An 8,249-nucleotide genomic window follows, 5' to 3' on the forward strand; every position below is an offset into this window, starting at 1 on the left:
CTCTTAGGGCAGAAGATGGAGTCATTTGGGGAGGGACCAGCCTTGCACCAGAAGAACATATGCTTCTCTGGATGAAAGAGCTACACAGTCTCCGTGGACAGGGGCAAGACCAGAGGAACAGAAGACATGTTTTCCAAGGTGCTGGCCTCACCCTGTTTGTTCGAACACTTCGGCTGCAGAGATGCTCCACAAGTTGCTTCAAGACTTCTGCAGCTGCCACGGAGCAGAATTAGGCTTTGTCTGTTTGCAGCGGTGCAGGGTTCTCCTGGATGTGCAAATGCCAAGGCGGGGAGGAGGTGTACAAAGGGGACATACGCTGGTGCAATGCTGCATGATCTGCACATTCAGGTCTTGGCATCTCAAACTGACTCTACCTTCCAGACACTATGGAGATAGGGGGGGAATTCTTTTTTAAGGGATGTTTTTATCTTTGGAGCCCTCAAGTCTGCAACCTAGGTACCAGTTTGAAAGATCTTTAATGTAATTAGTCCCAGAATAAACTCTCCCCCACAAAGCCTTTAAACTACTGAACTGTGTCAAAGAGCTGTGGGGGCCAGCGGACACATGTCCTGGTACTGCACTGGCTCAGTGCAAAGCAAAATGTTTTCAGCTACATCAGGCATACAGTAAACAGGATCTGGTGGAAGATCTTACAGTCCAAACACTTACAGGAGGAGGGGAAGGGCATCCGTTTCATTCTTTGCCTCTTGTTTGCCTCAGTTGTGTTTTATTCTGCAATGATTATTCCAGTTCATTCTTGGCTTTTTAGCCCTTTCTTATTTTTTCCCACTCGTTTCTTTACTTTTTCATTCCTGATTTAGGAGGGAGACAAGCAACAACACCCCCACCCCACCCCGCCTGCCCTCAAAAGGGAGCTGCCAGCCCAGCTCAGCTCCAAACCTGCAAAATGGGCTGTCCCAGGAGAGGAGGAGAGATCTCCAACAAGGTCAGCCAGTGCCAAACTATTAAGTAAACGAGTACTGCCTTCCTTCACAGAGGTGCTGGGACTGTCCGATAACCTCTTTGCAAAGCTGCCTTTCCTGTGGTTTGGCTCCTTTTGGCGGCACTCCATAAATATTGTCTCAGATGCTCTTCCTAGATATTCTACTTAAACCCAGCAATTTTCAGCCTCTTTTTTTTTAAATATTGGAACCATATTGAACCATTTTACTTACTTGGTTATTCTCCAAACTGAAAGATGTCCTAAAAATAACTATTCCCAGTTCTGTGTATGATACTCAAACCCCCCCCTCAGATCATGGCTGTCTCCCAGCTCTGTCTGGGCTTTGGTTAGCTTATCCCAACACTAAATCAGCTCAGTAGGGGACTTTTAATCCCACTGCTAATTTTTACCAAAACCCACCTCTGCCTGCTGGCTTGTGAGAAGCATAGGCAGGACTACAAATTCCCTTGGAAAGAGCATTGGCCTGGCAGTATTTAGTGCTCCGCAAAGCCACCAGCTTTCTCAATCTGCTGCAGGAGCTCAGCTAAGCTCACCAAAATGTCCCACCAAACGGAGAAAGGGGTCTTCTGCAGAGATTCTTCTTTGCTGTGCTGCCGATGGGCAGGTGGTCTTTTCTCCACACCCTCCAGAGCCAGAGCTACACTGGGGGTCCCTAAACCACCCCAGGGAGAGCACAAGCTCCCAGAGATCCTGTGCTGTCAGTGCTCAAAGACTGCAGGAATTGTGGGCTCCCCACTCTCTTCCCTGACCCCTAGAAGGGCTGGCTGGGATGTGCTGGGAAGGTAGCTCCCGTGGTTAGGTGAGGAGCATGGTGATTTCAGAGCAGGAATGGGGCTGGATGCAGGGCTACACAGTGACAGACTTTCCCATTGGCCCTGCTGGGAGGAGAGGCCCAGACAAATACCTCCAAAGATCCCTTCTAGCCTAATTTTGTGCTTCTACCCCACCCTGGCCATGTCAAGTGCTGCCACGTCCAGGGCAATTCCATACCTACCACGTCCAGGACTGTCCTGATCAGCCATGTTCAGAGCAATCTCTGCCTGCCATATTCGGTGTTATGACCTGCCATGTCCAGCTCCATCCCTACCTGCCACATCCAGGGCTAGCCTGCCTTGCCACAACTGATGTTACCCTGTAGCCATCATATCCAGCACTGTCCCAGCCTACCACGTGCAGGGAGCTCCCATACCTGCCACCTCCAGCACTCCGCTGTATTGGCCTCTCCCAGCGCTACCTCCCTGCCCCCAGCTGCCACTATTCCTGCCTGTCAAGTCCAGTGCTACCCCACGCCTGCCCCATCCTGCACCAGCCAGCACATCAGGGCATACAGCTCCCTCCAGCTCTTTGATTGGGATGTTGCGTGCAAGGGCCGCAGCTATTAAAATGGTATTTGGGGGATTTTTTTACAAGCAACAGCCAGTAAACAAAGAGCAAATATGTGCTGAGTCGGCACTCTCCCCGCAGGGCGGGCCAGCCTTGCTGCTGCAAGACTTGGGACGGCGCTTGCAGGAAACCGTTTGTCCAGGCTGATCTGCGCAGCAGGCTCTGCTCTGCAGAGCAGGGCCACATAACGTAGCTGAGGCCCGGGAGTCCTCCTTTCTTGGCAGGAGATGCTCGCTGTGAAGTGGGTCACTTGCCCTAACGCTGCTCTGCTCTCTTCTGCAGGCAGATCCCCCTTCTCAGGCACCTGCAGTGCCAGGCAATGGGCCCTGCACCCCTGGCAAGCAAGGGTTCAATCAAATGGCAGTAGATGACCCGATGTGGCACCACCAGACCGTGGTACCACAGCCACCAGCAGATGAGTGGACTTCCCTGAGGGAACCTGGCCCCTGGGCAGGGCCCTGGGGAGACTTCATCCCTCCTGCCTCAGTGCACGTGACTGGTCTCTCCCAGCACCACGCTTGGCTGCCCAGCCATGCTTTGGACCTCCCTTGGCCACCTCGAAGATGGCTGGAGGCCTCTTTTCCCCAGCTGTATGGAGTTCCAGGCTCTGCCCCATGCCTTAGAGCTGTTGGACACCCCTAGGAAGAGCCCCAGAGCCCACTAGAGGGAATGCAGCCAAGGTTTTTGGACCTGACACACCAAGGTGAGCTTCAGCCTGCCCAGCAGGCATTGGGCATCCTTCTCCACCCACACCCAACCTATCAAGGCCTACTTTCAGCAACTCCAGTGGGGCTCAGCAGCAGCAGCCTCCACGTCTGGCGGGGCTGCAAAGCTCAAACCCTTTGAAACGCCGCTTCCGGCCTCCCCACATCTTGAAAGCAGATTGCTAAAATGCAAAAAACCTGTTGTTTTTGTTAATGGTGCTTTGAATATTTTCAAGTGCTGCTCAGGCAGGAAGATAGGATCAGGGCAGCTGACGTGGACAAACAGTGGACCATCTACAAGCTGTCTGTGAGGGTGCCAAGCCCCCAGCAGTGGCTCTTAGCAAGCTGCTGGAGAAATGCACTCATAGCGTGGCAAAGAGCTGCAGCAGAGCCTGGCAGAGCTGTGGTTCATGACGTGTTCCTTCCGACACCAGAAGTCGGCCATGCCGACTTCTTGCATCCAGGATGCAAGCAAGCCACAGCATGCATGCCAAATTCATCAGACACTGCCCAACTTCTAAAGACTTCCTTATGCAGCCAAGTGCCAAATGATATGCATGCCACTGCACTTCCAGTTATGTGAAAACTGGGCAATTCCACAAAAATCATCCTGTTATGTGGCGAAGTGGTCAGCTGGACACGTAACTGGACTCAGCCTGGGGCTTACATGGCATTAAGACTGGACTAGAGCAAACCCTGGGAACCGCAATGTTCCCATGATCTCTCCAAACTATAACAGGACTGCAAAGGGATGGGACTTTGCGGTCAAAGGGGAACAGAACATCTCAGGGCAGTGACAAAAATCCAGCTCCAGAACCATCACTGGCCACCTCACCAGGGCTGCTGGTGCCATCAGTTGGTTCACACCGACATGGGCCAAGAGGCAACCAGGATCCTGCTTAGCCCACCTGGAAACAGGTAAAAGTGGGACAGCTGGTCCTTGTTCACCATTCATTGCTGGAAGGAAGCAGATCTCCCTCCAGATCCTTTATTAGTGAGCATGAAGGCTCTGGTCCACCATGGGAAAGGAGCTGGCACCCTCCAAGACTTTGAGGAGCTTTCAGGTAAAAAAGGCCTCTCACGGCAAGAGGGTGGACTTGGTGTGCTGGACTCGATCTGCCAGGATGGGTTGCTCTGGCCCTTTAGAGCCAACTGGGACCACAAGACTATCTAGGAGCTCAGCATCCCCTGAGGACCCCTCTGTCCACTTGCTGTATCCCGGTGCCAGAGCAATGACTGCCTAATCTGGGTTCAAATCTTACCCTGCCTGGTTTGGAGCAGGGGCTGGAAACCTTTCTCCAGGAGAGGACACTTTCCCCCTACAAACCTGGGCAGTCATGGGCTGCTCTAACTGTCCTTTGGAGGGCATCTGTATTCACTGAGGTGCAAAACCCACCCTATAGCTTGGAGGAGGACTCAGATTCCCCACTCGGAAGCAAGCAGAAAGGAGAGATCATCTCCTCTTTGTACCTCAGAGGAGGCTCTGCTTTGGCCCTTGCAGGCAGCTCAAGAGGCAGTTTTCTGGCTGTGAAGCCACACCAAGCCTGCCACGAGGACCGTAGAGGATATTGCGACACCCAGCACTGCTGGGCCAAACAGCTAGTGTCCAGGAGTGGCAGTCATGAGACCCAGCTGGGTGCCTACCTCCCCGAGCATCAAGCGATGGGAATGCCAGCAAGAGGCACTGCAATGCATGTGCCACGTGTCCCTCACGTGACAGGCCATGCTGAGCTCCCCAGAGGCCTCCACGCAGTCCCCTGCACAGGGGACACCCCAGAGCGCAGTGACATGGTGCTGGAGCCTGCCGGGGTTCAGAGCTCAGCCCACGGGCCCGACACAGGGGACAAGGCTCAAGGGAAGAATCCCCGCGGCGTTTGCTCTGGGAAGGGCAAGACGGGCTCACACGCTGTCGCAGGGTGTGTGCCACAGGGCTGTCAGCCCCGTCACATCTCTATCGACGGCAGAGACTTGGTGGCTCCTTAGCAGAACGAAACCAGCTGGGATTTCAGCATGAATGAGCTGGGAATGGTGCCAAGAGCGACCTCCCAGTGCAGGAGCAGCTCCCAGAGCCAACGCATTTGCAAGCCCCCTTGGTTCCCGGCAAGGGCTATGGAGCAGGCAAGGAGAGCCCCAAATGGCCCCAAAACGTGGCCTGCAAGCCACGGCTCATCCCCTCCTGCCAGCACAGATAGCTCGGTCCAGCATGGCCATGGGGTGCAGCATCCACCGCCCTGCAAGCAAATCCCCCAAAATCATAATCTGGTGTCACACGGAGGCTATTTCTGCTCCATGGCCAGCAAAACCCCGCAGCTCTCTGGCCTGCCAGACTCTCCTGCTGTCCCGGGATGGGGCACAGCTGTAAAAGGAGGACTTCTGCAGGCTTCAGCCCGCACAGAAACAGGGATGCATGGGGCTTCGATGGGATGGCAGCACTGTCATCAGCATGGGAGACACCACTCTCCAAAGGGGGACTGGCCTTGTCCATCTGTCCGTCTCCTGCAGTGGCTCTGAAAACCTCACCCGGACTCACATCACTGCAATGCAGGTGATCCCGCTCGCGGGGGGATCTGGGTACCCCCGCCAGCCACGCTGAGCCATGCCTGTGCCCCATGGCCAGGCCACTGCTGCCCTCCACCGGCCACTGCCCAGCCTGCACCCACGGCCGAGGCGGAGGCTGGGTGCTGGCCCCCCGCTCCCAGCCAAGCTGCTGGGCTCAGCCCAGTTTCCTACATCCCTCCTTCCCACGCTGCTGCCAAAAGCTGCGTGCGCTGGGTCCAAGGTGCTGAGGCCGATGGCCAGGAGAGCTGCACCTCCGATGCTCTTCCCTTTCCCTGAGGAGACCTCTCACTTCTTGCCCCAGAAAGCCCCAGCAAAGCCTCTCCTGAGTCCCTTTGGAAAAGACCGCACCGCACCACTGATGTCCACTGGGGATTCAGCTGAGCCCGGCAAACTCAGTTCATTTGTAATCGGAGCCAGACCGGAGCTCGCTGCGCAGCAACGCCGGCTGGTGCTCCTAACCGCAGGGCTGCAGATCCTTGGACTCTTTCCTCCTGTAGGATAAGCATCAAAGGGGAGACGCCGTCCCAGAGCTTCCCAAATTTATTCCAAATGTTCTGATTACCATGGCCTCCCACCAGCCTCTGCACTCTCTGGCTGGGCTACAGAAAACATATGATGGGGAATAAACACGCGGAGGGCTCCCCCTGCCCCAACCCACGCTGACCCAGAAGACCCAACCATGGGCTGGGGCACAGGGGTCTTGTTAGAGCACCTACAAGAGGACAAACTTGGCAGAACTGGGAGGAAAAGAGCTCCTCGAGAGGTCTCGCTCGCTCGGCGTGACCTCCAGCTTGCAGCCTCCAGGGGCACAAGCAGGGCCCAGACTGCGCCTGGTACAGGAGGAACCTCCATCAGCCTCGGTCCACCTCAGAGTCGCATCTGCTTTTATTTCGGGGGCTTGTTTGGTTTAAAGAGCAGAGCAGTGGTTCCCGCAGTCCTTTCTGCCACAGATGCCTTTTCGCCCCGAATTTTTGCACGTCACCTTGTGCGTCCCCCGCTCAGCTTCCTCACACCAGTTTCTCCTTTTCCAAAATCTCAACTCCTCTTCCTGAGGGATGAAGAACAGGCATGAGGTTCCTATCCCACCCCACTCTGTGCACACAGTCGTGAAATCCCAGGCCTTTTTTCAGAGGAGAAAGCAACAGGACAGTCCCAACAGTGCACTATTCTCACCTTCTGCCTTTTGAAATAGCATTTTGGGGCTTATCACAGAGTTGCCTGCATAGTCCACTTGCCAAATCACTGGCTTTCTGCATTATTTTCCTGGGTGATCTCATATCCATCTCTCTTCCTCAGTTTCCCTCTATCTCGTGGGGGCACATGAGGCCCTTTCGGTTCAGCAAAGCAAAGAAACGGTCTAAATCTGCACAACCACGGGCACAAGCCCCTTCCCTTGAGTTTCTAATTCAATAAATAATCCCTTGGTTATAAAAGGATGCACACCAGGCAATACCCTAACCCCCGCGGCTTGCTGTTCCTCCCCAGCACAGCCCACCTCCACCAGCACTACACGCTGCCCCTGCTCGGGGTGCTCTTCCCTTGCCCCCTAATGCACTCTGCCCCACACAGATCCCCCGTTCAAGGTGATTGCTCCAACCCTGAGGCTGTTGAGAGACAAACTGCTGCTTTGCCCTTGCTGGTGCAGGGTAAAGCGTGCTCTGAGCACACTTAGCAGATGAGACCTCCCAGAGGAGACAAACAACCTGCTTTGCAGATGTGCCTGGTGCTCAGGCAAGGGCTAATTGCTCTGCCCAGCCCAGGAAATTCCAGACAGGCCTAATAGTAGAAACCTAGGCATGGAGGAAACTTCAACTAACTCTGGGAGTACAGAAAGAGTTGGAAAACTCTGCTGCGGATGCAGGAATTCACACCTCCCTTGCAAATCTAGACCAGGTTCCTTAAACGCTGGGAGCAGCTGGAGACAGCACTAATGCTTTGAGATGTCTCTTGTCGCTCCACCACTAAGCAGGACCTCCTCCCAGCCTGCTGCTCCTTTGCTGCTACCTGCAACAAGGGAAGATCTCTGCCGAGGTCCACGTATGATGCGTAGGAGTCATCTGAGGTGCAGCAGCACGCTGGGCAGTAACGCTACAAGATGGCAAAAACAAATGCAACATCCCCACGATCCACCACAGCCTGAAGCTGGTTAGATACCATCAAAGCACTAATCACTGCCCTGCCCATGGCATCAAATGCATTGCCTGGCGGAAGCAGCAGGCTGTTTATCCTCCATCCAGTAGTTTGGGAACATACATGTGCCTGTCGCATTACCAGGACATGTTTGCAGAGGAACACTCATACTCAGCTCTCTTGGCCCATTCCCACATTGGCACCAAGTTCTTGTGACAGCCAAATAACCCTTAAACACTATGAAGTAGTAAGACTGTCTGCACAGGCTACAGCTTTCTTTTTGTGTCCTCCTTTAGGAAATTGATGGCTTAATCCAAACTCCTCTGCATTCAGATGGTTCCAGCCTAGACAAAAACGTGTCTTTAAGCCCCCTACGAGATCAGATAAGTGAGTGTCTGCACAGCCTTTCTTAGGGCCGCAGACAAGGCATGAAAAACCTGGCAATCAGGAGGCTAATGGGAAAAATAAAACAAAGAGCTGCCTTAGATGACTGGAATCACTGCCAGGCT

This window comes from Dromaius novaehollandiae, chromosome 28, assembly GCF_036370855.1.
Source record: "Dromaius novaehollandiae isolate bDroNov1 chromosome 28, bDroNov1.hap1, whole genome shotgun sequence".
Lineage (NCBI taxonomy): Eukaryota > Metazoa > Chordata > Aves > Casuariiformes > Dromaiidae > Dromaius > Dromaius novaehollandiae.